Here is a 14,576-nt window from a genome sequence, read left to right as displayed (position 1 = left end):
CGTTTTTTTTTTGCTGGCCACTTATGCGCCTTCCCCGCTGTGTGACTGACAGTATACACCAGCCTATCACAGTCGTGCATTCAGTCACGCCCACCCAACACAACAACCAGTAACCAGTTCCCTTAATACCATTTGCCGTGTGCTATCTAAAAATATTCGTGATATCAATGACAAAAAATATCATTTAATTCTGTTCAGAATCCTCAAAGCAGTGAACCATTGATAACCAAAGCACGAAGTAGTCTCTGTACTGCATTTGGAACAAGAGAGAGAAGTTGAGCATGACCTTCATTATATCCTCGAGCCAGATGTACTCATGGAAAGAGGTATACCTGGTCATACGTTACCGTCCCCTGCCTGAACAAAAAAAAGAATCTTGTACAATAATTCTACCTTCCGGTTTCCTCCCATTGCAGCAGTCAGTTCAATTATCTAAACAGTCCTTGACAGCTTTTGTGTCTGACAGCCCCTGCCGAGCACCTCCTAATGGTGTTGAGACATTAGCCACGCATGTCAGAGTGTTGGCAAACAAGGCTGCGACGCCGCTCCGGCAAACCGGCAGACTACATTCGCCGTCACATTCGATGAGATTATGTCCAACGTGACCAGCCCGCATTGGGGTTCATCTGTCATGCGTGCATCTTGTCATCGCTGAGACACAGAATAATCAGTCCAATCAATATATGGTGGTGGCTCATTGCTCTACTGCTGAATAAACATGGGAGTGACCCATTCACCTACTACAAAGAGGCAAAAGCCTCCGGGGGGTTCATTAGCTCGCTGGGGCTATGATCCGCCTCAGACGTTTCTTTCTATTTCTGTTGGTCTGCCAATCTGCTGCTGGAGATTTGACGTACAGTGCTATGGAAAAGTATTTGGCCCCTTCCTGTTTTTTTTTTTGTTTTTTTTTTTGCATATTTACCACTCACAAAGGTTTCAGATAACCAAACCAAATTTAATATTACCCAGACACTAAAGGAAATACAAAACTGAGTTTTGAAATGTTGATTACATTTATTAAGGCACAAACAAATCAAAACCTAATATGGCCCCATTTGTAAAAGTATTTTTTTCCCTGAAACCAATCGTACCTTGGGCCACCTTTAGCAGGGATAACAGAAAAAAACATTTACAATAAATGGGAATGAGTCTTTCACAATGCTGAGGAAAAATTTTGGGCCACTCTTCTTTGCAAAACTGTTTCTTGGTACTTTTGCCCACTTAAGGTCACCCACCGCATCACAATTGGATTTAAATCTGGACTTTGGCTTGACTGCTCCAGAACCTTTATTATGGTTTTTATGAACCATTCAGAGGGCACAAACTAATGGCTGGATGTTTTGAGGATAATCAAGATGCTTTTTGGTAATTGTGAGATGATTCTTTGTGCTATTTTGTGACAGAAGGGGTTTTCGCCTGTTAGCTCTTCCATGAATGCCATTTTGACCAGTGTCTTTCTTATTGTGTATTCATGAACACTGACCTTAACTGAGGCTTGCTAGGCCTGAACCTCTTTGGATGTATTCCGAGGTTTATTTTAACCTCCTGGATGAGCTGCCGTCGCACTCTTGGACCATTGACCTCTTCTGGAAAGGTTTGCCACTGTTGTCTCCATTTGTGGATAATTGTTCTGACAGTGGTTAAGTAGCCCCTCATCCTTGGAAATAGCTTTGTGACCTTGTCCGGACTGACAGATTTCACTTGCCTTTTTTTAAAATGTATTCTTGAATTTCTTTACATCCACGCATGTCAATTGTGTTCTTAAAATTTTGTAACCTACTTCACTTTGTTTTACAGATTCAATCCAAGTGATTTCTTGATTCAACAAAGATTTTCCAATTCCTCATTGCCTATTTGTATTTTCCCAAGCGTTGGACGAATGCCCAATCCAAATTGTATGCAACGTTATTTCCTTTGTAATGACTCACCTTTCCACTAAAATACACGCTGCTTCAGTGATGTCCAACATGTGGTTTTAATGGAAAACCTGCAACCTTGATTGCCAAACGCTGCAGGAGAGCATGTTCACGAGGTGGTGTAAAAAGGATGCTAATTTGTACATCATAACTTTTCCATTAAAGTAAGCAATGAAAGTGTGTGAATATAGCTGATGTTGGAGAGTATGAAATCAAAGTTCATTGGTTGAATTAGCTTTGCCAATACAATGTTTTCTTTTAAAGATAACGATAATTTTAGTGAAACAGTTTTATAATTTACCATGAACCCTTTAAGGATGATTGTTTAATGTTCACAGATTTTGGGGAATTCTCAATTTATATAAAGAAGACTGATTAAATTGAACATTTCTTTATAGTTGGTTGATATCAACCCAAAAAACAGTATAGAGTTTGATCATTTTTCATCTCACCAGAATTGACTCTAGGAACCATGTTTGTCCAAATTCCAACTACCCTGGAGATTAAAAATTAAAATAATATTTAAAAAATGTATTAATTTTGAAATAATGCTATCTTCACTGCTCAACAGTTTTAGGGAAATTTTGGTGTGTATACTAAGCTATTACAACACATTTTTTTCTCAAACAAATAAGACATTTTAACCCCCAAAAAAATCTAAAAATGCACTGATTAAAATTAGAAATTACATTTATGTGCCTCCCACTTCATGGTGTTAATCTAGCACATGGTGCTAATTTCCTTGATATATCTGTCAACCCTTACTTAATTGGTATTTAAACTGGGGGTTATACTGACTTTGCAAGATGGTGTGTAATTCTAAAGTGACTGATGAAAATAAAAGGAATGAACCTATCACCCATCGTTCAAAATCTGTAATTTCCAAACAATTGAATCTTTACAAAACTACAAACTCATTCATGTTGCCCAAGAAGGTTGGTGGATGAGGAAGTGTCATGGTTTGGGATAAGCTTTCTGCAGCAGGTGTTGGGTCTTTTGCACAGCTACATGGCCGAGTGAATGCAAATGTGTATCAGAATCTTATTCAACAGCACAGGGTTCCTTACTTGTGTTCTTCGCCAAATCAGCATGCAGTCTTCACGCAGAAAATGATCAATGTCACACAGGAAAACCGGTAAAGAATTTGTTTAAATGTAAAATCTCTACATTAATTCCTGATCTCAACCAAACAAAGCACTTCTAAAAAAATCATTGGTGACAAACTTGTGGTCAAGAAACCTGCTACAATCACAGAACTGTTGAGGGGGCTGGAACAAGAATGGACCAGAATCACACCAGAGCAGTGTGAAATACTAGTGCTATTCTGTGGTGGCAGATGTTCTGAAGTCATTCACAGCAGAGGCTTGCACACTTCTTACTAATTGCTAACTGTTGTGACCTTTCGAAAAGTTATTGTTGTTTTCTAATTTTGATTATTGTGTCCTCTGATTTTGGTCAGGGTGTTTTCTCTTAGACACAATAACACATAATTTAACGGTTGAACACTTAAGATGGTATTATTTCGAAATTATTTTTTATTTTACAAGTTCTCTAATTTTGACCTCCAGTGCATGTTTTACGCCCACTTTGACTTTTGACAAAAATAAAAATAAACCAAAACTAAGTGTAACAACAGCATATGTAATTCCAGCCACACTTTGATGGATACAATCTGTACTGAACAATATTTTGCCCTGATATATCGTCGTTGTATCTTAAATGATAAAGTTGCATCAGGGTTAGAAAAACAAAATAAAAAACAAAAAAAAAACAATTAAACATTTTTGCTTTTTATATACATTGTAATCCAAACCAGAAACAATGCAGTCTCAAATAGTCTTTTGTAGTATAGCCCGTTTTATATACTGTTCAGCGATTGAAATTAAACCACTCTTAGATTATTTTCTTGATTATAATATTTCTTAAATAATTGACAGATTAATTAAAAACTGTTTATTGCAGACATACATATCATTAGTGTGGTACGCGTTACCTAATAGTAGCAGTTACAGTTACTAGTAGCTTCATTTAAAATGTATTAATGTTGCCCCCAAATTACTCACACCGAAAGGGAAAATTACCATATATATATATATATATATATATACTCACATTAAAGCTCATACCTTAAAACTGCTTTAGCATAGCCAACCTTTTGAAAAAGTTAATCCTTCATTTGTCTTTTCTAATGCAATCAGCAGCAGTTGCAAATAAACACAAAGCCGAGACACTTCATATCCACTTTGTCTCTGGGCTTCAAACCACTTGAAGATCTCATTTTCCATTTCTAGGTACTGTTCAAGATAATTTCTTTTTTTTCTCCAGATAGATAGATAGATAGATAGATACTTTATTCATCCCCTAAGGGAAATTCACATGCATGTTTTTTTCCTAAATATTTTTAGATATACACATACACATATAATATATACATATATATATGTATATATATATATATATATATATATATATATATAAAATAAAATAAAATAAAATAAAAGGACCCAAATTCAGCACATTCTACCATAAATTCTCTGCTCACCCTTGCCCCATTGATTTTGTTGTTTCTGTACACTGCTCTGAAGATGTATGATGTAATTTTTTATGAGTGGCAAAATAGCTGCCCCATTAGATGGATAAAAAATGGATGACTTGCTTCTTGTTTCATAATTGATAAATGCAATATCAATCCAAGTGCCATATTTTGTGTAGTTTGAATCCCTTATTCAAAATTGACTTTTTTGTCAGTCCTTTCAGCCTTTCAATAAGGTCCTTTTTGCCTCCATCCAGGCCGTTTTTTTGCATGTCTCAGTGATTTTTTGTCTCGGCTGTTTTTTCCTCATCAACTTAAGTTTTCCTTGCATATGCCAGTGACAAGTTGACTGGCACACTGTCAAGGAAAGGTGTTGCCTTTTCAATGACGGAGCACCCTATCGGAGTTTGTGTTAAAAACAAGGATTGGGGGGTGAGTGGGCCAGCCTTGACGGGAGTTGACCGGCACGCTTTGCATGTTCTTCAGCAGACAGGTGCTCCTGAGCGCGCACTGGTGCATGACAGTTGCCTTTCATCGCTGTCTTCTTTACACTTAACCCTCTGACCAGCATCTCCCCTCTTTTCCTTCTATTGCCCCCCTTTCCTCCTCTGTTTTGCCTGACCTCTTTTCATGGCACTTCCCTCGGCCCGTCCTGAGTGATGGGCCGCTAAGGTTGGCTGGTGGGCGCTCCGCTTACAGGGTTGCAGCATCAACACTGTCAGCCCGACCCCACATAGACAACTAAACACCCCCAACTTTATTTTAGCTCAACCGTCCGTAATTCAGTCCACGGTGCTGTCAAGCACATGATCAAACCTGCATAAACGATGAGTTACCCTCGTGTTTTCCTCCCTGTCATAATAAAAGTAGTATTTCTTTCCTTTTCCTCCTTCTTGGGCTCTGTTTATTCAGATGAGGCTGACTTGATAGTAGTGCTGCAACAATTAGTCAACGTTTTGGACATAAATTGATAATAGAACCCACTGCCAAACAATTCCATTGTTGACTATTGTCGCTCGACAATAGAGTGAGGCATCTCACCATGAATATCCTCTTTGCTGATAGTCGCTCATGTGCAATATTGTTTCTGTCTTGAGTCGTAACATAAAGATACAGAAATGGCAGCGTCAACATCAAGTATGGGTAACTGAGCTTGTAAAGTTTGGAAGCATTTTACCCTGAAAAAAACTAAAAATAAAAATATAACTTAAAAAGTTTGTAGAACAGACTTTGCGTGTCATGGCAGTAGATCAATGACACATGAACATATAAAGAGCACGTCAGTTAGTTGAACCAAACAGAGTCTGACTCACTCTCGTAAAATTCACTTAATGTCAAGCCAATGTGGTTTTGATGACATACATTGTACATTTCATACGCGTATATTTTGCTATAAAAGAGCTTGAGCGTTATGGCAGACTGTGTTTGAAATCCATCCATTATCTGCACAGTTTATTCTCAGTGGGGTCGCGGGGCTGCTGGAGCCCATCCCAGCTAACTTTGGGCAGTAGGCAGGGACACCCTTAACTATCTGGTGTTTGACAACGTATTTGAAATTAAATGCATGCAGTCTGATGAACAAATATCAGGAGGTAGAGCGCTTGTCTCGGGATCAAGAGATCGCAGTTTGAATCCCGGCTCCTCCGTGTTACATGTCGAAGTGTCCTTGGGTAAGACACTGAACTCCTAATACCACCAATAAGCAGGTTAGCGCCTTACATGGCTGCATGGCCGCTATTGGGAAATGTGAAGCACACTGTGAAGCGCTTTGGGAAGTCTTGACTTGAAAAGCGCTCTATAAATGCAGATAATTTCATTTCATTTCATATTTGTTGAGAAAGTTCATTTGTGGCAGACTTATTAGTTGAACACTGGACGTACTTCACAGAATGCACATATTTGTTCTATTTACTGATCATCTGCTGCTAACAAGCCTGTTCTTGGTTTACACGGATAAAAATGTTTACATGATTTTTATTTATCATTAATTTGCCTGTCCCTAAAAATACACAGAGGTTTATTTATAGATTTAGGTCTCTACTGACCGAGCACTGCGCCTAATTGGTTTTAGATTCCGTTTAGTTTTGTACGAGTCCAAAGTATGTTTGAATATGTATTCTTCATGGTATCTATTTGTCTTGTGTTTATTGCCATTTTGCAGTTCATGTTAAATTTCCGAATTTTTTAGCTCAACTGTCTGTAATTCCGTCCACACTACTGATCAAATGTGCATAAACAATGAGTTCCCTCTCGTTTTCCTCCCTTTCATAAGAAGGCATTCCTTCTTCTTTTTTCTTGGGTTCTGTTTAATCAGATGAGGCTGACTTGAGAGGGGGCCAGCAGGTCACATCCACCTGCTTGGTTCAAGTCCTCCTGACTGGAGGCTTGTCCGTGTGGGGAGAAAGGAAACACAAGATTGTGTGTGGAACAAGCATGATAGGCTTATTGATTTGTCCATGTGTGTGTGGTGGGGAAGGAAGTACAGTCGTACCTCTGTATATGGCACCATCGATAAACAGGTTTTTTTAAAAACCAAAATCTACCTTGCTTTATGAAGGAAAATACAGTTTAGAGTAGTCTCAGAGACTACCACTAGTGACCGTTCGTGATCGCTCAACGCTCGTGACTGCCTAACACCGGCATCACCTCGTCTAGTTCACACTAGGCACTACTAACAACTGAAAAAAATTGTCCCTTCCTCTGCAGCACACGCACCCACTTGTTACAGTGCTCGCAATAAGGTCGCATTGCATTTCGTTTATCTTAGCATGTTTGCTTTGCATGCAAAAGGTCCCCGGTTTGAGACAAGGTGGAAACATATGTTGGCCTGGAGAAGGATGGGCGCCACCAAGCTGTACTTGCCCAAGGCACACTACAGGAAATGGTGTCCCTGGGACCCTAGTAGTTAAGGGATCCAACCAACAAACCAACCAACTGTTAGAATGTGTTTTAGTGATCAGGAAGATGTATTTGGGAAGACGAGAGCGAGCCAATTACGAGCAGGATCCTGGAACAAATTAAGCTAGTGAGGAGAGGTTCCACTGTCAAGGGGTTCACGCGTCAACCCCTGTGTCATGCTCGCCTTGGTGCAGTTATGTAGAGGGCACCCTCTGTCATCTGTCTCATCACTTTTCAAAGAAGAGTTCTCGGGTGGCCATAAAAGCTCAAAGTATTTGCTTATGTTGAGAAAATTGACTTTTTAATTGCTTGTACATGGAAGGGGGTGTGTCTCTGGAGTGCTTGCACTGATTAAATGTATCAAGGAAATTACATTTCTATAAGTGTATTTGAGGTCTTCAGTTCTTAAATTTGGAAGTTGAATCAAACAAATTCTCTTTAAGGCTCACTGCACTCTTCCCACACTACTGTGAGTTCAAGCATTATCAGGTGATTATCAGAGGTGATGATCATGTCTGGTCGGAACAATGTTGCTGAAATGTGCTTGGGGGAACCTCAGTTTTTTTCCAAGGTTGACGTAACACTGCCAATCAGAGGCAGTTGTCTTTGCACATGCCAGGGGTTCTTCTTCTGCCTTAATGACAGGAACTGCCCTGTTTGGGTTTTAATGCTATTTGCCCGTGTTGATTGCTAGGGCGATGCTCTTGACTGCTGCTTTCAGAAGCTTGTCATGGTGCCGAGTGATGGCAAACACCAGCCAGGGACATTGGGCAGCTGCTGGATAGGTGTTCCAAGTAACCTCTTCCATGGCAAAGGGGACAGGAGAGAGTCTCATTCTTCCCCCACACATGACATGGTAGGACATTGTGAACAGCCTGCACAAGGAACTGGACATGGTGGAGGTCTGCCTGTCTGAGCTTTGACCAGGTCATTTTGCACTGTATTGTGTTCTGCTGTCTCGGGTCTTTCAGAAGAAACCCAGGCCTGAACTACCGTTTGTGGTAAAGGTACGGTCATCCTAATATAGTCTTATAGGAGGCTGGCGAACACCTGATCTAGATGGTGGTCCCCTGCATTCCACCTCTGCAGCTTTAAGTGCCAGGTTCATTGCCAAAGCAACATCTCGCAACATAAGACACTCTCGCCAAGGTGACCCAGTTGAGGTTGATCACGCTTCAAATAGCGTCCCAGTAGCAGCCCACGTATTTGGCCTTTTAAATTATAGCCACCTAGTGGCTTCTTCTGCTGCTTTGCTAACTTATTTAATGGCTTTCTTCTTGGCTGCCCCTGTCACACCCAACCATCCTAGAACTTTGCAGCAGGATAGTCCAGCAAAACCTCTGGAACCGACCTTTATTGGCTCAAAGAAAAATTCTTCTTCAAACTTTAAAGAGAAACTGAATCGAAACTCGTCCACATCAGGTTTTTCGTCCTTGATGAATCTCACATTCACCGGTCGAGTAACAAATAAAGGAGAGCCTGGATTTTGCAATTCCCAACAATGTCGTGCTAAATAATACTATCATAATATTGTTCCGTCCACAGTGAACAATGATGAAAGACTAGCTATCGGCAGTCGCTATGATGTAATTTATTTATTTATTTATAACTCACTCTTTAACGGGGGTTACACTATAATTTATCTTTTTTTCAAGTTTCTACTCCGGCAGATAGAATTTTTCGTAATAACCATATAGTTTATTTGACACTAAGTGGGAGCTGCTTTCGTCTATGTTAATAGCTGTTCTACTTGTTTTGGAGAGTGTCAGCGACGGCGCTAGCTGGGAGTTTAATCCAACAACAGCGTCTAGCGTTATCTTGCCACAGAGTGGACTTTTTCTACGCAGTCTTTGTCAAGCAATGGGCACATTTTCATGTTGGAGACTGACTCACGTGAATGTGGTGACAGGCTAGTGTCTCAGTTGAGCGGCGGCACGGCAGGATTGGGCTAATCTGAGGGAATGACTGTCCCCGTAACTGCAGCCGAGTCGTCAGCTTCAGCAGAGTTATCAATGTTTGTAAGTCTTTTTGCCGCACCAGGATGACAATAGGGATTACTGCCAAGGTTCTTTAAACTGTTTTTTCTCTTATTTTATATTTGGGAGTAGGAAAGGCCCGCTCCCTCCCTTTCTTATCATGGTCTCTGCAGGATGCTGCTGCTGCGAGTTTTTCCTTGACTGTCAATTAAAGAGGGGATCATTAACTTCAAGAGTATAAATGTTCTAACACTGGTATTACGTTGGGAAGCTAAGTCGCTGACAGATGTTCCAATTTTAATTCCTCGGTTGTTTTTTTTTTGTCCTTTAATTAATTTATGTATCGCTTCTCTGGGTGTTTAAATATTCCTCTCCCCACTTGCCTGCTCTTTTGTAGGGGTGTAATCTCGCTCGCAAAGCCCGTCACAAAGACGATCGCGCGTGATTCAATCGGCTAATGTATTCATTAGCTGCTGCAAATGGAAAGGTAAACAATGTTTTTGCGTGGTAACCTGAAGGGAGGATGAGCTCTAGATGGAAGACCAGAACACTTGATGAAACCAAATCAGGTTGTAGTATTGTACAGGTTTTCCTGCTTTTACAGAAGTGAATTTAACTTACGGACCGAGGATGCTTTTATCTGGCCCGCCATGAATTTCTAAGTATATCTTAAACAGTTTCTTAGGGTTTGAAAATAACATCTTGTCATGTTATAACTATCTTGTTACTATCTTATTACCTCATCATTGTCTTATTGTTGGAAGTAGGGTTTGATGGACTCAGTCAGCCACTTGACAAATAGGTTTGAAAGAAAATCACAATGACCCAGCACTGCTGAGCCATTTTCAGAACGTATATGCAAGCACCTCGGCTCTCATTAAGGGGCTCCCTAGTGAATGCGGAAACCATGATGTATTTCCCCGCTCATTTATATCAAAAGTCATTTATATCAAAAGTAAAATAAATCAAACCAAATGCTCTCTCCTGGTGGTAGATGGCAGTATTGAGTTTCTATAGCACAGTAAGTTGGTTCAGATGTAAAACTGCATTCACTTAACTGTTAAAATAAAGTAGTTAACATATTCAATGCCAAACACAAAAATCTTTTACCTATTGTTTGTGAATGAATGTGTCGTGTTTAGAAAAGATCCCTTGTCGTCTCTGATTGTAATGTGTAGGTTAGGTATTCAATGTAGGCTAAATGCTGAAGCATAATACTTAAAAAAGAAGTTAAACATTTAGAGTTGACATTCTTTTTCTGACCCGGGTCACAGAAAGTCTACATCCGGCCCCAAACGAGACTAAGTTTGAAAGTCCTGGTGTAGAATATTTCACATGTTTATTTTCTGAACCACTTATGGAGACATTCGCAGTTGACTTCAGACAATGGTCAAGGGACCCCCTCGACTGCCAGCAACTTACAAAGCAGACATAGACATACAACCATTCACGCATGCGTTCATTCTTGAGAACAATCAACCTGCCATGCATGTTTTGCAACGTTCTTCACAAAGACGATCACGTCTGGTTCAATCGGCTAATGTATTCATTAGCTGCTGCAAACTGAAAGGTAAAGTGTTTGTGCACGGTAACCTGAAGGAAGGATGAAATAAAATTGCCTCTTTTTGTTCTAAAGATGGAGGACAAGAGTACTTGATGAAAACAAAACAGCTTGTATCATAGTACAGGTTTTTTTTTCTGTTGTGTTGTGCGGAGGTAAACAAGAAGTGCACTACTTTTGGGAGTTTGACGCTCAAGTGAGATGGCAGTCTTTTTTTTTGATGCGAAGTAGGAGTGACGGCAAACAGTCGGTAGCCGGCAACCTTGCAAACAAACGAGGCGAGGCTAGCGGGAAGCGGAAGATACGGCTAATGGGCAAACTCTTCATCCAGCGACGTCACACTCCCAGTTCCTCCCGTGACAGCTCTATCCCTTTGTTCTGGAGCCGCCGTGGCCCACTCGCTGCCAGGGGATCGGTGACAAGTTTTAGTGGGATGATCAAATGCGCCGGTGACACCTGATTAGGCTAGAGCTCGTGTTTACAGTCCCCCTCCCGCTCCTTCCTCGTCCTTATCCCTCCTCCTTAGACAACAAGGGAGACTTCACCTTGACTAATTAAATTTGCACCTGCAACGCCAACTGTGACAGCCACTGGAGGGCTGCATGTATTTATGTCACTCTGTACATACGAGCAGTGACGATCATGGAGGCTGAATGAGCGTCGTTGTGGGTTTTGCCAATAATCGGAGCAATTGTGCCTCACGTTTGTTGAGATACAATAAATCAAAACAGAAAAAAAGGTGGTGAGGTGATGTTGGAGAGTGCGAAGAACTCTAGAGGACACTGTCGAGCAGCAAACTACAGTGGCTGTTATGAGATTTGTACAGTGGTACCCCCTCATACAAGCACTTCTAAACACGCTAATTTCGTTAAACGAGTTTTGCTTGAAATCCTTAAAAATGGCTGAATTTAATGTGATTCAAGGATTGAAAATCATATTTGGGTGAAGTGATTGTAAATGATTAGTGGCTTCGATTTGCCTTTGTGTTCTTCTGTCATAATTATCGGCAGCTGGCATTAGTTTTTGTGGCATTTTCAGATAAATGGGTTGTAATAGAAAAAAATGGATGTATTATTTTATACTGTTAAAGTTTGAAATGTAGATATTTTATAAAAAAAAAAAAGAAACATTATTAGCGCCAAGGGCAGCACGGCGGGGCAGTGATTAAGCGCGTGTGCGGCACAGTTCTGAGGTCATGAGATCGAACCTCCTGTGTGGAGTTTGCATCCCTGTGCTTCCGTGGGTTTCCTCCGGGCACTTCGGTTTCCTCCCACTTTCCAAAAACATGCATGTCAGGTTATTTGGCCGGTGCATATTGTCTGTGTGCCCTGCGACTGCCCGGCAACCAGCTCAGGGTGTCCCCTGCCCACTGCCCGAGATAGCTGGGATGGGCTCCAGCACCCCCGCGACCATACTGAGGATAAGCGGTGCAGATATTGGATGGATGGATGGATATTGGCGCTTAAAACCTTTTGTGTTGAGTATACCATAAATATAGACCTACCCAAATGGGTGGGTTCAATTATCAATGATCAAGACATTTCTCAGCAAAAGGTATCGATATCAGACCGTGATCAATACTATCATGTATTTACTTGGGTCAGATCGCCCAACCCTGCTATCCATTCAATTGTTCATCTGACCCGATTATCTTTATTGTTTTGTAAATAAAAAAAAAACATAAAAAATGAGGGGAAACCCCAAATATAAAACAACCCCAAAAAAATCACCCTAGTGGGGATCCATTTTTTTAGGTTGTTATTTGCTGATTTTTTTAATTTATTTCTAATGATAAAAAAACACGATACAAAGAGAAAAAGATACATATATTTAAAAAGTATTTGTTGTTATGAAGAGTTTCTGTGGGACAGAGTATGTCAAGAATTGCTTCACATAGTATTTAACAGGAATGTAACAAGGTTATTTGCCAAATAAAATATTTTGTGGCGACTATAAAGGTGCATCGTTTCATGCACACCAAACTCGTATATATTTTGAAATGCCGATATGTTTCCATTAGGACATAAGGTCTGTATGTCCCTCACTCAGGCTTCTGTTTATTAAAGCAATGCAATTTGGGACTTGTTATTGCCAAACAGTCTTCTCTTCTTGCTGACAATAACAAACGCCTGATTGAGTTTTACGGCGCGTGAAGGCTTTGAACACAACGGTTAAAAAGAATGCGGGTCTTCCTTTTGTTCCGTGCTTGCCATTTGATCATTCATTAACGTGTGTACTGACTCTCCTTGCTGATACATGATCTAGCGCTTGAATATGTAAGCATCTATTCAAATCCTCGTTGTCAGTGTATAAAGTGAGGGGGACATCAGTCACCGTGTAGCCCGAGACAGGGTTCGGGTAATTTGTGGCTTTTTTCACCCATCTCGTCCCCTCACCCAACCTCCTGCCTCCCCCATCCTAAAATTGACCGGGCCCGACCGCTGGTCATGCTGTATTACATGGGTTAGATGAAGTAATTATTTCTAGGCCACTGACTACAAGCAAGATTAATAGTTTTTGAAACGGCCATAATAGAGGGCTGACCCGTCGTGACATAAGCATTATTTCAAGCTCACCTCTACTCTCATCCCTCTCACCTCTGGGCACAGATGGAGTGTGATTTATACTTGGGCTAATGACCACAGTAGGAGTCCCAACAGTTTTACAGTCACGAATTCCATTGATTTTTATCTCAAATTTTCTGGCTTTAAAGTTGAGATGAAATTTTGTTGAAATAGTCGCAATTGTGCATAGAAATCAAATAAAGTAAACAAAATTATTGTGTTATTGTTTTACCCCAAACAATATGGTTATTCTTGTATTCCCAATTTCTTAAACATGCAAAATGTGAGGAAATAGCCCTTTGTTTTTGCATATGATACATATTATCGGTATATTCCAATTATTTTCCAAGATAATGCATTTTGAAAACAACATGTCTAGTCTTTGTCATCGGATCTCTGACGTGTTGCACACTTCAAGGGACAATGATGAATCTACTGTGCAATGGTTGTAACTCTTTTATTTACATCAGCTCTGTTTATGTTCATCATGTCTCTTTGCTCCCACTCTCTCTCATTTATTCCACAAGCCAAGCATAGGTGCGCTCTTACTTTCAGGACCACCACAGCTGCCCCAGGTGCCTCACTACTAACATGTCCAAAAACCTTGCAAAACTAATAAAAAGGTGCTATATGATTAAAGTGCAACTTACGAGACAACCAAATAAATATGAAAATATCAATGACATAACATTAAAATAAATGAAAAATGCTTGGGGGGAGGGAGTCTACCCTCTTTCACACCATTAATTATGTATCCATTCATTCACCTCATGCAATCATTCACATGGGTCTCAAAGACGTCATCGGAGGAACATCAGCACCCTACAAGCCATTGGCCAAATTGTTTGCATTTTGATTAATATAAGAGGTTACGAGTGATGTAAGCAATGTTTTGGTGGTTTTGGTTTAGAATGCCTTGTGGTTGTCGCAAGGCATTCTGAATGCAGTAATGGTACAACAAAGGGCCAGCCCCCAAAAATGGCGAACAGAACACATATAGAGACGCAAACAGGGGGCTAACTGGGACTGATCAATGAAAGGCAGCCAATAAACCAAAGGGCAAAGCAAAACCGGCACTTACGCTAGGCTAGCCAGCCAAACAACACCCGGTGGGTAGCCAATGTCCGC

General features: G+C 40.5%; 1 protein-coding gene across 1 annotated transcript in view; it reads left to right on the top strand.

The window, feature by feature from the left end:
* Positions 1–14,576, top strand: part of fto (FTO alpha-ketoglutarate dependent dioxygenase) — a 263,558-nt gene that overhangs the window by 17,071 nt on the left and 231,911 nt on the right. The window lies entirely within an intron of this gene.

This window comes from Urocampus carinirostris, chromosome 4 (assembly GCF_059441175.1).
Source record: "Urocampus carinirostris isolate Australia breed hairy pipefish chromosome 4, RoL_Ucar_1.0, whole genome shotgun sequence".
NCBI lineage: Eukaryota > Metazoa > Chordata > Actinopteri > Syngnathiformes > Syngnathidae > Urocampus > Urocampus carinirostris.
The sequence above is the reverse complement of the archived record's forward strand: the minus strand, read 5'-3'. Positions and strand labels throughout refer to the sequence as shown.